Raw genomic sequence first — 19,954 nt, forward strand, 5'->3', positions numbered from 1 at the left:
CCAAACAAGAAACAGCAAAATAACTTTTTTTACTGTGAAATATCACCCTTCCAACGAGCATAAATCTGAAATTGTAAGATCGATACTTTACGAGAAATCTATCAGTACAGCCTTCGGTAAAAAATAATGGATTTCTTTTGCCCCAACCTAATATTATCTCTTATAAACCCCTATTCCATTTGTGGTTCCCTATGAGGAACTATTGGTGAAGACATGGATCTAGAATTAGGAAAAATTATTCGTGAAGAATTGGATCTTGAACTTGAAATTTTCTCTAAAAATACAATATTGTCCTGGCTGAAGCCATATGGCTTATACATAGCTCCTGAATTTATTTAGTTTAAACTACTTTTTTATTTTAATTTCGGAAAAAATCGAAATTTTCATTCCTAAACTCAAATAGTCGTTATGCAACATCATCAACTTAACTTAATTTTATTTTACATTTTATGATAATAAGGTTAAAATGTTTAATTTTTTTTTTGAGTTTTCGCTTCGGTTTTCCTCTCGACGCTGCAATTGTCGTTTGCCTTCATAACAGCTTTGCCAATCAGTTTTGCTTTTCATTCTCCAGGTATCTCCTCAAAATCTCTTTTCGTTGCTATTATTTTATATGTGACAGTGGTTGTAGCTACACCCGAACAGTTTTCCATTTCCAATGCCATATATACATACATGTATATATAATCATAAGTATCTGTATGTATTCATGTATGTGTGTGTGTGGGTGGCTTATAGTTATAATTTATTTAAAAAGAGATGTTCATATGACGACAAAAGTAAGGTCGCTGGCAGCAGCAGTAACCTGGAAAATTTTGAGGGCATAATTAATGTGTGGTAAAAGGGATAAATGACTTAAGTAATAAAATTAAAAAATGCAGAAATAAAATAAAATTTATTCCCTTCGATTTTTAAACTATATTGATTATTGGTCAAAAATATCAGCTATATAGGAAAATATAGCCTCAAATTCAAAATGTAACCCATATAAGTAGGAAACACTTTTTCCTATTATACACAAATTAAAGTTATTATTTTATACGTTTATATTTTCTGTATACACTTTTTTCGTATTCCCCGTAAATGTTTTCTTTTTGCTGAAAAAAGCGAGACTTAATACATTTTGCATTTTACCTATACACATTAGTAATATTTTCCATCATCCTGTTTTTCATATTCCTATTGCTTTATATTCCCGTATGTTGTTTTCTTTTCACCAACAAACAAATGTCACTTAATCCATTTTGCATTTCATCGTGTCTTACAAAATGTGTGTTTGTCATAAAGTCATTGTATGTGGTGACACCATGTAAGCCAGTTGTATTAAAAATCTTACAATCTGGCTTAATTTTTTCGGTCTGTCTGTCCTTCCGCCAAGCCATCCCTGTTGTTTTTTTTTTATTTCAGATCATAGTCGGCTTTAAATGATAGGTGTTCCCCATATTATTATATTTGCTTCGAAATATTGTCGATCTGTTGATTGATCTCTGGACTAATACGGCCATTGTTCGCCTGAACAATAACGTTGACAAAGCGTATAATTTCTGTGGCTGTTTTGAGACGGCTGCTGCCGCTGTTTGGGTGACAAAAAGCAATGTCACAATGTGCGCTTAAAAACACATATGCGCCTGCGCACAGAAACGTTGTTGTGTTTACACTTCAATTGCTTTGAATGAATGGTTGCGGCTGGAGGCATAGACGCACAAGGAAAGTCACCCAGTTTTGATCTGAGGTTTTGTACTTCTTCTACATGTGAGGTCTGTGCGACACAGATTATCTAAGGATTAACAAATTGCTCTATTCGACTATGGGTGGTTGTTTTTCGATTTTTTTGAATAATATTGGTATAGATGTATCTGAAGAAGAGGATAGAAAAAATATTGAAAAAATCGTAGTTGATGGCAAAGAAGATGATTTGTCAACCTTTTGTTGACTTTGAACACGTAACCAAAAAAAAAATAAATAAATAAACAAAACAAAACACAGAGAATAATAAATATATATGGAGGATGTTGGATTGGAATCACATAGTTCTTCTATTTTTTTTATTTTGTAATTTTACAAAATTAAACGAATAATTATGATTTGAATTTTTTAATAAATTTAATAAAATTATCTAGGAGAGGATTTTACGCCTATGCCTTTTGAATGACTCAAAAAAAAAAGAAAAACAATCACCCAGGGAAACTTTCAAAGCCCTTATTTAAAACATACACGCCTATTGCTCAGGGAAATCTTCAAAACTTTATTTTAAAAATCCGCTCATATGGCCTTCGGAAGGCTATAAAAAAGTCTTTACAAAATTCACTCATATGATCTCGGGAAGCATATAATATTATTTTTTAAAAAAAATTCGAGCCTATGGCCTCGGAAGCCATAATAACATTCTTTAAAAAATCCGAACCTATGGCCTCGGGAAGTTTATAATAACATTATTTAAAAAAATCGAGACTATGTCCTCGGGAAAACTATAATAATTTTATTTAAAAAATCCGAACCTATGGCCTCTGGAAGTTTATAATAATATTCGAAAACTTTATTTTAAAAATCCTCTCATATGGCATTCGGAAAGTCTATAATAATATTCTTTAAAAAATCCGAGCATATTGCATCGGGAAGGCCTTATTTAAAAAATACACGCCTATGGTTCAGGGAAACCGAAACATTTTAAAAAATCCGAGCCTATGGCGTCTGGAAGCCTATAGTAATATTGTTTAAAAAATCGGAGTCATATGGCCATCGGGAAAGCCTATAATATAATAATATTCTTTAATTCTTTAAAAATTCGAACCTATGGCCTCGGGAAGTTTATAATAATATTATTAAAAATCCGAGCCTATGGTCTCGGAAAGCCTATAATGATGAACTATAGCATCTGGAAGTTTATAATAATATCCTTTAAAAACCGAGCCTATGGTCTTGAGATGTCTTCAAACCCCACCATTAAAAAACCACGCCTGTGGCCTGGGGATGTTTTTAAACCCCTCGTGAGGAAGTCTTTAAAATTTTTCTTTATTTTCTAGTATTTTGTTTTTATCCTGCGATTCCTTCTCCATAAATAGAATTCAATCTACCTCCTCCTTTTTACCTCGAACAAATCATTGATTCAACTGTCAAATACAGAAGTTGTAGACTGTAGATTTCGAAATAAAACAAAACCAAAAAAAAAAACTTTTGACAAGATTGTTCGCCAACCCCTCCACCCTTTTGCTACCATTATTTTGTAACTATTGGTTTTCCTTAAAGCCAAGTTGATTCCTAGGAAAAGAAAACTATTATTATTGGTGTTTTTGTTGTTGCTGTGCGGTTTCAATTTGTTGGTTTGAGTTCGTTCTTCGTCGTCGTTCCTATGAAAAGTTCTTTTGGTTGCACTTGGTTGGATTTCTTGGAAGTTTAATGCAGGGCAACAACACTTCAATGAACATGAAAAGTAAACACAACAATAACAAATGCAACAAAAAAATACAGAACCAAGTTTAGGGGAAAATTTTGTAGAAACAAAAAGTTTTTTTTTGCAACATGCAAAGGCCATCAAGATATTTTCGTTGTTTTTATTTTTCAGTGCTAAATTTTTGGTAAAAGGGGAAGGGGGAATTATTTATTTTAGTTTACTTGTTTTTTATTTTCCTTCTAATTTGTGTTAAGTGTAAAATAAATAATAAAAAAATGGAAGAAAAAAAGTCAAGTTACATGAGAGCCGACTAACTGACATTTACTTACTTTTCTGATAGATTCGGTCAAGGACGCTGCATCTGAAACCCCAAGTGAGTGTTGGGTTTTTGTTAAGATGAAGATATATTTTGTCAACATGTAAGAAAGCTTGCGGACATTTTTGTCAAGTTTTTGTAATTTCGATTGAAGCTAACGATATGAATATTAGTTACAAAAATTTTGGGGGAATTTCTATATACATAAAATTTATTGTGTTTTTTCTTAAAATTTAAAAATAACAATTTTCTAGTACCCAATATCTCCTGACATTAAAATGATAAATATTAGGATTAAAGTTTATTTTAGTTTGAGAACATATGGTGAATTTTTATGCAAAATACTTGATCCTCCTTCTCAAAATGAAATGTAGAGGGAGCCATTATCTCAAGTTTTTAACATGTGAAGTTCCAAGGAAAATATCTAAAATTATAAGTGATATTTTATCTTTATGAATTATACATACCGATATTTTTTATTCGATGACATTTAGTGAAATTGGGTGTAGAAAATTGTCTTCATTCACACTAACTTACAAATATGAAATATAGATGGAGTTTTAACACACTAAATGAAAAGAACATAATAGTATATATATAAAAATTGGAACGGGTATATAATATATACACCGATTTATTTTCCTCGATAAGTAATAGGGAAATTTAATGTAGAATATTTCTTCCATTGACATCATGTCCCAAAAATGATATTTAGATGGCGCTTTTGCCTTAATTTGGAAATTTGTGAAATTTTGCAAACATTTTTATATGAACAAATTGACCCCGACTTTTCATTCATATATATTGCATATAGTGAATGCTCCTTTTCAGGTACCTTTAGTGAAATTTGATGCGGAACATTTTTTCCATTGACACTAACTTACAAAAATGAAATATAGATGGCGTTGTGGGTAAATTTGTAACATAAGAAATTAAACAATTTTATTCTATATATACCAATTTGAAACGATATTTTATTAATCCGTATTATATATACTAAGTTCGTTTGTTCGGTGCCACATACTGAAATTAAATATAGAATATTTTTTCCATTGACAACATCTTCCAAAAACGACATTTAGATGGAGCTATTCACATAATTAGCAGGAAAGCGTTATTAATGAAATATATTCTTTAAACACCAATTTGAACCGATATTTATTATTAATACGTATTATACTGATTTCTTTTCTTCGATGACTTATAGTGAAATGTTGTAGAATATTTCTTCCATTGACATCACGGACCAAAAATAATATTTAAAGGGCGCTTTTCTCATTATTTGAAAATTTGTGAAATTTTTCAAAAAAAAAAAATGTATATGAACAAATTGGACCCGACATTTCATTCATATATATTGCATATACTGTATGCTCTTGTTCAGGTACTTATAAAATCTGATGTAGAATATTTTCTTCGTTTGCACCAACTTACAAAAATGAAATATAGATGGCGTTTGGTTCAAATTTTTTTACATAAGAAATTAAGCGAATATTTTCTATATATTCAACATTGGGGGATATTATATTAATTCGTATTATATATACCAATTTCGTCTGTTTTGTGTGACATACTGAAATTAAATGTAGAATATTTTTTCCATTAACAACATCTTCCAAAAACGACATTTAGATGGAGCAGTTGCTTTATTTTTGCTGAAAACCACAATTAAACGGATATATTCATTAAACTCAAATTCGAGCCAGTATTTTATTAATTCGTTTTATATATAACGATTTCTTTTCTTCGATGACTTATAGTGAAATTTGGTGTAGAGTATTTCTTTCATTGACATCATGTTCCAAAAATGATATTTAGATGGCGTTTTTGTGTTAATTTGGAATTTTGTGAAATAGAAATTTTTATATGAACAAACTTTTTTCATTGCATATAGTGAATGCTTCTGTTCAGGTAATTTTAGTGAAATTTGATGCGGAACACTTTCTCCATTTGCACCTACTTACAAAAATCAGATATAGATGGCGTTTGGCTCAATTTTTTAACATAAGAAATAAAACGAATACGAGTAGTGACATTTCCGAAAATCAAGACCTGAGGAAGATTTCAACAAAATTTTAAAATTCTATAAAAATAATTTTTAATTAAATTTTATATTATTTATTTGGGTTTGGTTTAGTATAAAAACTGTGCACCAAGACCAATATTCAGTTACGTATTTTATTTTTATTTCCTTTGCATTTATTAAAAAAATGTTGTCAATAAAATTGCCGACGGTATTTTAAAAATTGTCTACGCAATGCAACACCAATTATTAATGCTCTTCATCGTTGACTTCATTAATATTGTCACTGGTTCATAAAGCACACAAATTATAAATTTTATAAAGTCAATTGAGTCAGCGATACCTGCTCGCCGACAACACTTGACAATAACCGGAACCATTTAACACACATAATTAACATCTTTAGGGGTTTTTTTCTTTGTCGAAAAACAAAAAGAATGGCAAAACAACACTTGACACGACACAAAAAAATTGACTGGAAGGGGGTGGACATTTTTCTGGTTTTTAAAATAGAACCATAAACATATTTTGTCAAGTCACACATAGAGACATTAATAAAAAATTAGTTTCAGCGAATGAAACTCGCACGCCCCCCCAACTCCGTGCACACACACATAATGGCTTCCTTCTCTCTCTCTCTCTCTCTAGCTAGCCATTGATGTTTAAGGGCTATTTGTTTCCCCTAAAACTGAAATGCTTCCCCCTTACTTGGGAATATCGACGAACAAGTGGTGGCAACTACATTTTGTCCTTTCTTTCGGCTTTCTTAATGCACTGTGGCGAAGTGGTAAATGTTTCAAACGGGAATTTATCACGCTTTGCAAGGTAATAAAGTTGTAGCACATGGCCAAGAGCCCAAAAGGAAACATGTGAGGAACTAATGCCATATCGAGACACAACAGCTCAATATAACCTGGCAGTTGCTTTACGAACTGAAAATATTTAGATGTTCTCGAAGGGGGACCCATTTCGTTCGTCGTCGTCGTATCAATGAAAATGCGTAAATATACAATTGAATGTGTTACGATTTGATATGATTTGCAACGCATCAGCCAACCAGTCATTCATTCTGGCAGTCATCTCTCCATACGACCAACCATTCAGCCATATCATCAGCAATAAAACGTGGCCCACTACCATTATTTGGTATTTTATGGCTAGACTTATTCTCCTTCTTCTTCCTTCTCGTTTTCTGCAAGCATGACTTGCTTGAAAAATAAAATTTCCCCAAAAGGGGGAAAAACGATTTGTTGGCATTCCTGGCACGAGCTTGAAATCGTTGTCGTCATTGTGTGTGTGGGGTTTCTTTTTTGGTTCACACTTGATTTAGCATACCAAACATTCAAACATTTTATCATCAAAAAGAGAGAATACCCCAGAAAAGTCAGACTGCAGATCCAGAAGCCAATAAAATGTTTGAAACCCAAGCTGTATTATAAATTGACTTGTAGACCGCCTTCCTATTCGGTCGGAGTATTAAAGTTACAATTCATTTTATTTTTTGATGATCCTTTGTAAAAGTGTCCTTAACAAATTTGTTGCCAGGAGTCACATCTGTTTTTTTTTAAGCACCCTTTCCGTTTTCTATGTTTTTTTTACTTCAAAGGCAATTGTGCAGTGTCGGACTGGTTGGTGCCACCACAAAAAGTTTGCGTGTTGAATAGTCATTGTTGTTGGTAGATAGTTGATGTTTAAAATATTGAGAAAACTCCGTCTTAGGAAAATGGTATAGAATATAAAAAAATTGTTATAAGATGTTAGGACATAATATAAAAGAAGTCTGCCCACCATAAGGTGAAGGTTATGTTGAAACACTATAGTGGTCCAGTTTTTATTTTATCCCCAATATAGCAGTACCTCCGGAATTTCTCTATTTTGGGGAGCTTCGGCAGGTTTTATTAATATCATTGGATAGAACATCTTCCTAGGAAAAAATATGAATATTGATTTATGTTTCGGGTTAGGCCCGTTTCAAAAATCGAACATTTATGCAGTACTTTCCACCCCCTTTCTTCTTATCTCAATTAATTTCCAATTTATTTTCAAACGAATATTTTAATCCACATTTTCCCCGGAGGCCTAATATAATTTTTTCATAAATATAATTGATATATATTTTTTTCTGCAACGGATTATCCCACATCAGGAGCAAGGATCATCAATATGTCTAAACAACAAGAACAGCAGTCAGCCATTGTTTTAGGCCTCATTGATTGACTAAACCCACATTTCACTGCCTCCGTTTTATTTTTTTATTTTCGTTTTCTGTCATTTCCCATGTCATAAAAATGGTTACAGGCAAAAGTTGTTATCCTGGCAAATAAGAAAGACGAACGAACGAACAAAAAAAAAACGAAATCAAATAATAACAAGTTCCGTTTTTCTCTGTTTTGTTCGACAAGAAGTAAAATAATATTTTCATATGGAAGCGTTGAAATGAAAGAAAAACACAAACATTGTATTTTTTCGAGAACAACAACAGCAAAAAATAATAAAAACAAAAAACGGGACTTCAAAAAAAGCAAAACAACAACAACGAAAGGAGTTGAAGCATTAAGGAGTGAGCAACGACAGCAGTAAGTGGCAGAGTTGTTTCGATTTCACACAAACAAAGGTAAAAGGTAAAATAACAAACCAACCGAATATCAGCAAACAATATCAGTGGCAGCACCACCTTTACGCTTCAATGCGTAACCTTGCGTTTATCCCATATTCAGCCAAACATCGTGGCTCAGTCATTCATCCTGAGTTTTGAAAAATACCTAACAAAAATCCTTGCTTGATATGTTGTTCTCGGGGTGCTATAAAAACAACAGCAACAACTCACTCGCCAGCGATATCAATTTCAGTTAATCCTCTGCAAAAAAAAAAAAAACAGATATCCTTCCAAGCGTAAATTTATGCTCTGCAGTGACAGATGAAATAAAAGGTGATGTGTGTTTGAGCGCGATTATAACTTTCCCCTATGCCTTAGTCTGTATGACTGAGAACGTTAGATTGTTTGTTGTCGGATGATGTTTATGCAACCTTAGACTTAGCAAATACAATTTTGAAAATGGTTTGTAGTTTTTAGAGATAATATTGTTGTGTTTTTGTGTATTCGAGAAAGTGATCAAATACAGAACTATCATTTCAGACTACTGTTCACACCCTGGTCTTCCTTCATCCTAATTATGATAGTAATCAGCCATAATTATTCTACTTTTATTCAGACTTATCCCGCCGCAGTATGTAGAATTTATTCCAAAAAAATGTTTGCTAATAGATTTAAAATTAAAAAATAAAATATTAACGATTTTTTTGAAAAATTGCAGACATTAAAAAAAGGACCTTTTAAAAATTGAAAACCCTACATTGTATTTTTGTTCTTTTTTGAAAAAAAAAAAACATTTCACGGCTCATTTACATATAAAAATATTAATAAATTTAATAAATATGTTTGAAAAAAAAACCATCCCTGCTTAAAAAAAAATAAAATCATTCCAAAATTCTGAAAACCCCACTACTCATGAAATTTTATTTTTAAAATTTCACGTATGCGTACATTAAAAAATTATTATTTCACGTCTTGCAAAAACTTAAATTTGAAAAAAATATTTGAAAAAAAAAATATAAAAAATTCACGCCTTGAAAAAAATATGTTTAAAAAATGCAGTCTTCTTCTATATTAAAAAATTTTTAAGAATAAAAAATGTAGTCCTCGCCGATATTTGAAATGAAAAAAGTATATTCTTAATATTTATATATTTGATGTTTATTCCGAGCCTGGGTAATATTATGCGATATGATATATTCAACAGCACCTCTTCCTTATACTGACATATTTTCCGAATATTACTAATATTCAGTACAGCCCTTCTAATTAGTTGCCCATTTTTCCTTCACCGTGGCATGTATTGTGATGTTCGGCTTATAATTGCGGCTTATAGATCGGCTCAAAAAAAAAACACACACAAAAAAATTAAGTTTTCAGTCAACTTCATTCCAAAATTATTATCTGATTATCACCGAAAATTATAGGCTCATGTAAAATTTTATAACTGGAACCTCATGTAAAATTTCAAAGCGATCAGCGCTATATTTCCGCCGATTATAACAGAGTCTAATGTAATCGGTTACTAAATAATATCTGATAATGCTTATTCTTCTCCACGTATAATTTCGCGATGTTCAACCAAAAAACCGACAAAACTTAAGTATTTGGTCAATTTCCTCCCCTAAATATTAACCGATATTTACCAAAAACAGAACCCATCCTACATGCATTTCGTGAAGATAGGTTCATAACTGTTGCCTGTATCGTATTTACAAATTATAATGGACAGACACTCATGTCTGGATCGAGATATGACAATCGGTATACTTAAAGGTGGGTCTAGGACCAATATTTCGCGGCGTTACAAACTCTTGGGACTGCACAAAGCAATAATACCCTGACAACATAGAGTATAAAAATTCACACGTCTAATCTATTTGAATAAAATATATTAAAAAAATCAAAAAAAAAAAAAAAATAAAAACAGAATCGATCAAAAAATTTAGAAAATGCACGCTTTATTTACTAAAAAAAATAAAAATATTAAATTTTTTTAAATACCTGAAACAAATATTTTCAAAATTAAAATTAAAAAATGATTTTTTTTAATCTTTACAAGCCGTTTAAATTTTTAAAATGGCATTTATTTCACCTTTTCTAAGTTACCCATTTTAAGGCTTCTATTATTCCGATACTCTTAAAATTCAATTCAAAATTCCTTGTTTTGAAATCTAGAAAATTCGACTTTTGAAAAAGGAAACTCTCTCATTTCGCTTTTCTTTGTAACGCAAAACTTTTTTTATCTTCACTACGATTTCATGTCATTCCTTTTTTCTTTATATCTGATTATCCTTTGTAGCTATTCCAAAGCATTGCTCTTTTTTTCCAAATGGCATAGATGAAGAACAAGTTCTCCAAGAGAAACGACAACCCATTGCAATTTCAAAACCTTTTGAAAAAATAACATTCCTCTCACAACTACTTTACATATGAATTCAAAAGACCCATAAGGCCGAAATTGAAAAGACCCAAAATGGATTGATGTGAAAATGCACTGAGAGAAAAATTATTCGAAATCCTATGGCCATATAAAAAAGTCCACAAAACAAGTCCAAATCTCTGCCAAAAATATATTTGCCCGATTGGGACGAAATGTTGTATTGTGTGCCAAATTAAGTCTATAATGACGTGTGTTAAACTTGAAGTGGGTTCAGATTTAGATATAGCGCCCAAATATAAGTTCGTCCTATTTCCCTGGAATTTTGCCCCAAATTGGCACGAAATTCTCAAATGAAGTCCATAATGATGTTTGTAGACTTATATTAAAATTGAGCACGTCTTTTAGATACCCAACGTAGCTCGATATATTTTTAAAATCTGGGCTATAATAGACCCAGGACCATAGAATTTGTATTGGAAATTTTTGGGCTGTAGAAATGAAATCCCGAAGTTTTAAGATTTGTAATTTTTGTATTTAAATATTACAATTTGAAATTTCAGGACACTCGGATAGTAATTCTAATGTCCAATTTTTGTAGGATAGAATGTATTTTAAGCTGAGAAAAAATAATTCCTTCGACCTAAAATTTTAAATTAAACCCTTTTGTGACAAACTTTTCTTCATCTGCCCCCTGCTCGTCTTTGTACTTTGTATGATACTAGAAGTTGCAATTGTTTCATTATTATTTTTATTTTATTTCTACTTTTTAAAACCCCAACCTCATTTCTCCCAGTGCATCTCCTCCTCCCAACAAATATCCATTGATTGTTTCTCCCACATCTCTCGCTCCAAAGTAGATCCAAATTGAATTCTAACTTCCTAACAAAAGACCGCCGGCAATTGGTGTTGTTGGCGGCGGCAAAGAATAACAACAAAAGGATTTCGTTACCAAGTGGTGTTGGGGACGGAGGGTTCCTCTAGTATTTTGCTTTGTTTTTGTTTTATTGATGTTATTTTCTAGAGTTCTTTGCAAAACGGTGGCAGTTGACTAGCTGTTGTCGTTGTTGCTGCCGCACGATTTTATTGTATTTCATTGTTGTTGGTGGAATAGTGAAAACCTACAAAAGCTATGTTTTTGACAGTTTTTCCAACGACAACATAAACTTGTCGTTGTTGCCGTCATCAGCATGGCCTTCGTTGTTGTTGTTTGTCGGCATCGTTGAGCATGAATGGGAACCGCAATCATATGCTTCAAGACCAAATTCCAAATTGACATGCTGCTGCGGGGTGGGTGACAAACCCACACTCTGTTTTTTTTATTTTTTATTTTTCCTAAACGGTATTCCTCTTGCTTTCAATATCCCCTTTCGCTTTGTTTCTCTTTATTTTTCTTAAGTCTTGAATTCCTTTGAATGTTTTTTTTGTGTTTTCATTTCTTTATTTTCTAAGACGTCGTTTGAAAACTATGCTGTGCATTGCAATTCGAAAACTTCTTAGGATTCTTATGCTATTTGCATGACATTATTGTTTGCGTTGTTGTTGTGGAAAATAAAATACAGTTTTTTTTTGTGGAGAAGAAAAAAAGATTTCGAATTTCATATATATTTAACGATCTTTTATTCACTTTCAAAAAAAAAAATGGAAATACTTGACACTACTCATTCTATGTGTATATTAGGAATAGGGACAAATATAGTGTATTCGGGAGCCATTTACAAGAAATCGGACGAAATTATATATGGCAGCTAAGTAAAAAACTTGACCGACTACCACCAATTTCAATGGGTTTCGTCATTGGATGTCATTGGTTAGCTGCCATATATAATTTCGTCCGATTTCGTGTAAATGGCGCCCGAATACACTATATTTGTCCCTATCCCTAATATACACATAACGCTGTATCTACATCGAAATTATGTACAGAAATTACGTAGTCAAGGTGGCCCGGTTTGACTTTGGGCTTCGATCTTGTCGAAACCCGTGTCGGAACTCCGTTTATCCATATTTTCATAGCCGAAATTTATGTCGAATATGTTCAATTGTAGCACAGTATTAGCTCCACATAAACGCAATGCAAATCCGCCGTCGTCCATATCACGAGTCAGTCATGTCAATTTACATTTTATGGGAATCCATTAAATGCCACCAAAACACTCTGGCAGACATGCACCTAACCTGGCTCTCATGGTTCGCAACTGATAAACTAACAAATAAATTTACAACAATACATGTGTAGATAAACATACATATCTACACACACAATTGGTATTTGAATTCCTTGAGTAAACTAATAATGAATGCTTTATAACCGTAACGTGGCGTATCTAACATTTATACACATTATGGATATATGTACGCATGTATGTCGGATTTTTAGTCTGGTCCGAAAACGGGGAATATGCCAGTTTTGTGTGTGTGTGTGGTTGTTTAAATGTCACAGTGTACATTTCTGTTTGCCGGGATGGTGAAAAGGAACGACACACATATGCATAGCTCGCTCAATGGATGGTGGATGCCTGGTTGCCTTGGTATATGGAAAATGTGTGGGATTTTATAAGGAGCCACATAAGAATGCATCATACTTGGCAGAGTCTTAAAATTGTCTGCTGAAGTTGATGTGGTAACTGTCTGTCTACAGTGTTGGTGGTGATGTTACGACGATGATGATGCCACAGATCAACGGATTTTCCACCTGAATGCATATCACATATGCGTAGTTTTACTGGTACCCTGACTCCACCACTCCTTGTCAGTAGTTCAGTAAATATAAACCATGTTTTGTTGTTGTTGCTGATGATGATGCTTGAAACTATAGTTGCTGTTTTAAAAAATTAGGTTAATTCCATTTTCAAAAGTATTTACATGGAGATGAGATTTTAACAAACAAGGGCGTAGAAAAGGAACACAAGGGGGAAGATATATTTTTTTAGAAGCAATAAGACATTTTTGAATAATGGGTATAAATTTGAATTTTCTAGAGATGCCTTAGTGTCCAACAAAACTGCGATTTTCGGTAGAGTGGATAATTATTATTAATATTTTTTTTAGAAAAAAAAAAAATCAGGAAAAATATTGGGATCAGAAAATATATTGGGATCTTCATTCATATATGTTGCCCTATCCACGCCAATGCTTATTTCAGACCAATAGTAAACGTTTATCTGTCTGTGAGAACAAGAAAAACAACTGTTTTGTCTTTTCCTCCCTCTCTCTCTCTCTAGTAGACAATGGATTCCTTTCAACATTTATCAGACTGGCATCAGGCAGTAAGCCAACGATGTGGCTTGCTTATGACCGATATGAAGTCTGAAGTCTTAAAACTCTTCGTATGAAAACAAGAAAACAAATCCATGAGGAATAAGCGCGAAATAAACAACCAACACTAAATATGAATGAATTGTGCTTGTCAACTGGATGACATATGGACAAAATCAAGAACAAATTGTGGAAAGAAAATCTGAAGAAAAGGGTTTTACATGGGCAGTAACAAACAATTGTGGCTGGGCGCCTCGTGGATTAATTTTTAAGCATAGGACAAATACATCCTGAAATTTCAAAGTTCGATACCTGCCATGAACTAATATTCCCACACAGATTATTGAATGCGGATATCCTTATTGTATGTTTCGTGTGTGTGTGTCTGAACAACAAACTTAAAGAACTTCCTAAATGTATTTTCAATTGGCCACAAAGTAAGGATAATTATAACCAAAGCTAAATCAAACAACCACCATATACTACTCCCCTTCTTTCCCCCTTCCTCATGCCCTACAAACAGCTTTACAATCACCCAATTTTGTTTGGTATCCTTTGTACCCGAACAAAACAAAACTGCTGCTGGTGGTTTTGGTGGGGTGTTGGATGGTTCGGCTTGTTGTAATTGTTGTTGTTGTTTGTTTTCGAAACACATGTTCACATCGACGAGCACTTGTTTAAGCATCACTTAAATTAACTTCAATAACCATTCGGCAACACTTTATTTTATTGCTCTACAAGTTTTAACATTTAAACATAAAAGGCGAGGAGGAGGAAGAAGAAGAATGGAAAACAACCCCAAAGTTGCCAACAAAGGATAGATGGATGGTTGGTTGGATGAATGGCTAGGACAGTGTAAATGTACAAAACTCTGGAAGAAAAAAACCGATTTGAAACATAATTTCATGTTCAACTTGTGTTTCATATTGTCCGGGTAAAATAGCAATTATTTTCTTCAGTGGCATGCACAAACACACACACATTCACGACATCAGGAGCACACAAACAACTACAAAGGTTCGCAACAGCTAAAACATCGATTGCCCAAAACCAGCAGGAGGGTTGATAGCTGTTGATACGGATGCCACCCGTTGTATACAAACATGCCGCCGCCGCCACCACCAGACCAGTCGAGAACACAACAGGACCAAGGAAATAGATGAGTAGTAGGACAAAAGGAAACAACAAAAGCAACAACATAAATGCGTATAAAATGAAAAGAAAAATATATTTTTATTGTTTGCTTCTCTTGTTTTGGTAAACACTTGAATTTCGCATTTCAAGTAGTCCCCGGGAACTTCGCGAGGATGATGATGAGAATGACCATAATATTGATAAAAAAAAACTGTGATGGGAAAAAAATTACAATTGGAAGACGAACAAGTGCAAAATGCGTCAGCTCACCCAGCGAAAGAAGCCCTACGACCAAGCAACCATTCATTCATAGCACCCACTCAATTCAAAAACTCCCGCACTTGTTGGAGAGTAAACAACACAAAATTCTCTTATTGTGTGTGCGAGTGAGTGTGTTTGTATGTACATTACGCGTGTAACAACAATTGTTTGACGCTGTGTTGTCCTTCCTTCAAATGTTTATCTAACAAGTGAGATGGATAAACATCCGAAGTACATCACAATTTTCGAAATGTAGATACGTGTATTGTTGTTGCTGCAATTGTTGTGTTGTTATGGAACAAGTGCCCCTGTTTGGTAAACACTTGAAATTTGTTGCAAAATCAAACCTAAGCTTCCTTCCGTTCTTCCCTCCTCAAGTTCTTCTCACGTTAAATGTATTTTTCACCCCGTTTTCACATTTCGTTGTTACACACTTTGCCAATATTTACAAATCTAGCAACATTCACCCTGAACGAAGTAAAGGTCGTTGTAGTTGTTGTTGTTTATTGTTTGCTATGAATTGAATGCACCAGCCGCATCAAGCATCGTGGTATTGTATGGTGCGTGCCCCTTTGTTTGTTTGTCTGTTTGCTAAGCTCGTACGCTCCGCAACCAACCATCGAACACTCACAGACACATTAATTTCGAATTAGTTTTGCATCATGTGGTCCATGAAGCAGAAAAATCATCATCATGTTTGAAACTACTAGAAATGTCAGGGCATGACGTTCTTAGAATTTTTACTGGGAATGCCAAGGGGAAGGGGGAAGAAAAATTAGGTATATTTAAATTTTTAGTTTAGACATTTTGAAAATATTTTTTATTCAAAAAAATAAAAGTTGGGTATAACATATTACGGTCCGACCCTTGTGATATATGCTTGCTATTAGCACTCCTAATTCGGAAATAAATGCCAAATTTCGATGAATCCGGACAAAAGAGGTCTCATTTAAAAATGTTTTTTCAGGCGTAGATTTTTTACAATATGTTTCAGGGGTCCTCAAGGTTTATTAAAAGGCATGGATTTTTTTAAGAATATTTTTTCAAGAGTCCTTAACAGACGTGGATTTTTAAAAATATGTTTTATGGTCCTTAACAGACGTAGATTTTTTAAAAATATTTTTTATGGTCCTTAACAGGCGTAGATTATTTTTAAAATATTTTATATGGTCTTTAACAATCCACGCCTTCTGGGGATACTTAAAAAAATATTTTTTATGGTCCTTAAAAATCCACGCCTTCAATCCTTCAAAGTTCGGACGGTGGGCAGACAGAGAGATCTTAAAAGGTCTTTAAAAGTGAATTTCAACATCTCTTGACCCTTTTCTAATTGTGAGTATACATCTTTGGGGTTTGTTCGGTTCATAGGCTCTCTTCATATTAGTTTCTATAAAAATCATTCTACATTTTCCCTATTAATTGCGTCCTTTGCTTGGTTTTCATTGTCATTCATCATCACCTGCTCAACTTTAAAACTCGACAGAAACTCTCATTCGAAAAAAATAGAAAACCAGACACCCACACACATTTACACATATTTTGACAATAAATCTCAAACAAATCTCAACCTAACCCTCCAGACATTTGAAAGCTGCACACACGCACAGATGAAAACTCTCCTGGGACTCTTGAGCTAGCTGCAGCATTTAACCTTCGACTGGGGAATTCTGTGGCCTTTGTTTGTAAACGGGGAAAGCTTTAATCGAAAACGGAATACTTATCTTTGTAACAAGGTTAAATTTCGTTTTCTTGTCGAATCACTTTTGTTTAGATCTGAACATTTGTTGAAATCACACTTTATTTACAATGTGCTTGACATACAAACAGACAGGGTCGCACATACCCACATGGGAGCGACAACGACGAATCCAATAATAAATTACACTTTATGATACCATAATCTAATCCACAACAGATGAGTCTCGAATGGCAAGTGTAAGAAACAGAATGGTATGGAATTTGAAAACCACCACCGAACATAACTCTAGCCCAATAAGGGACTCATCGCTGACACAGCATCCTCTGCAGTATATTTTGCACGTTAAGTTATCAATTATTTATGAGTGTTGATGTGTGTTGCCCCGACACTGGTGGCGGCATCACGGGGCCAATGAAATAAAATATTTTGTCATGAAAAATAGACCAAATCGACGACGACGATGACGAAGTTAGGAAAACGAACATATGAACCAAATTACCTGCAAGGTCAGATGATGGATGACAAAATGTTGTGGAGGGTTCGCAACAAAAACAAAAATAGTTTACCTTAAAAATATATAAGGAATGAGTAAGTTTTGGAAAGGTTTGAGGTGACATGTCACCTGTCAGGGAAATAAACACTACAAATAATCATTAAATGAAACTATTTTCAATCAATATTTCAAACATGTCATTTATGCTTTATAAATTAACAGAGTGGCGCCCAACGGCATTTAAAAAAAAATTATAACAAAATTTATGCATTTTTTGCATTTTGTTTTAAAGTTGCTAGTGGCGCCCAATGTGGGGCTCAGATAATTATTTTACCAGTTTATACCACTTCCGAAGGAAACGGCTTTAGATTTTTTATGAGAGCATAATTGGCGCCCGAATTGATAACCCGCCTATTGTCAGACTACTTGAGAACCTTAAAACCAGTGTTTATTTTCGCAAGCTTTAAAATAAAGCTCATTTCTGCCCAGACTGATCCCTCAAAACTGATGTCTCATATAGAATAAATCATGTGTTAAGAATACATATTTCTTACTGGCGCCCAACGAAGGTCATAAAAAGTCATGTGCCTTACTTTTCGGAATCCTTGTAGCAAATTACTTAAACAAAAAATATTTTAAGAAATCAATAATTTTTTCCATGAAATGAAGATCTGATTTTAGGCTATGTATTTACGTCTTTATTTGCGAAGTGCCGATTTTTTAAAATCTTGGTCGAACTTTAATTTCTTCTCAAAATATGTTACCATATTCAACCTCTTCACGACTAAGATTTTCCCTTGGACATTTTCTCAGACTTCTCAACGCATTTCGTATTTATTTAAATATGTTGTACAACAATGCCCTTGGGGATATGTTAAATACATTTCTATTGAGCTGATTTGAGACGAACTGCTTTCTCAACATTTTTATAATGCAATTTAAAACAACAACAACAACCATTACAAATTCCAACGTGTGTCACATCCGACGCTTCATCTTTGTCTTTACTTACTTCGTTTTTGCATATTGGCTAAATAAACTCCAACACAAATTAATAACGTGTGTCTGTGTCCTTTCATCCTGTCTAGCCTGCCATTTGATCCTGTTAAGTTATGGGATCACAGCCATGAATCAAATTATATAACGATTACAAGCAAATGAATGAATGACGAAGTGAATGGGACAAAATGCCAGGCATGTGGCCGGGCCATTACGCCGTCCGCATCCAATAGCAGTTATCTGCAGTTGAAGTTTTCTGTGATTTTTTAAATTTTTTCTGAGTGAGTGTGTGTAGCAGGAAAGCCATTTAGGGCTTATTGTGAACGAGTGGTGTTAAGTGATAGCACAGTGGGTTCCACGGAGAAAACAAATGGATTTCTCAGGAACTCATAGGTGGCAAAAGAACGGCGGATGATAGAAGGTTATTTTAGCTTGTTGTTTTTACAGTGATTCACACAGGTTGTTAGGGTTTTGAATTTTGTAGTATTTTATAGATATTGCTAGTGGCGCCCAACGTGAGACTCATATGTCATTTTTATTTTACATCATCATATAACTCTCCAAAGAAACTACGTTATTTATGCCGTAAGAAAAATTACTTCCCTTGGAGTGTTTGAGTGGCGCCCAACGGGCTCTGAGTACTTCTTTCTCAGTGGCGACCAACGGAGATCTTAACATTTTATGGTTGAATGAAATACATCGGGCATTTTTTGCGTCCATCTTTTTTTCAATGCTAATTTTGTACAGAAAGAATATTTTTTTTAACTTTTGTTTTTTAGTAGTTGCTATTGGCGCCCAATGGGGGACTCTGAGATTTAGGTCCTGTCTTACCAGTATTTATGCAATTATTTGATGAAATGTTCTTCAAGCTTTTTTTTTATAAAATATATGAATTATTTATTTCTTAAGAAAAAGCTAATGGCGCCCAACGTGGAACTCAGATATTTAAGAGATCCCTTGGCACAATAAAAAACAGTGTTATTCCAGCTATTGACAAAATCATTTTCATGTGCTCCAGTTTTAATTACTTATGGGGATATAAATGGCGCCCAACGTAAATAATCAACAGTCAGACTATTTGAATCTTTTAAAACCACTGTTTATTATTCATTTATAATTTCTCGACATTCTTTCACTTCTATTTTAATTAAAAAAACGGACATTAAAAATAAATAAATGGCGCCCAACGTGGGGGAAGTATATATTTTTTATTTTAGATTTTCGAAGGTGTAAACGATTTTTTTCATCCTTTTTTGGTAGTTTTTTCACAATATTATCCTTGGAGCATCTCTGGAAATAAATGGCGCCCAACATTGGAAAAACGAACATTAAAAATTCATGAATGGCGCACAACGTGAGGGACCATATATTTTTTAATTTTAGATTTGTTTCATTCTTTTTTGGTAG

This window comes from Musca vetustissima, unplaced genomic scaffold (genome assembly GCF_032173495.1).
Source record: "Musca vetustissima isolate MV318-11 ecotype Yass unplaced genomic scaffold, APGP_CSIRO_Mvet_v1 utg31286, whole genome shotgun sequence".
Lineage (NCBI taxonomy): Eukaryota > Metazoa > Arthropoda > Insecta > Diptera > Muscidae > Musca > Musca vetustissima.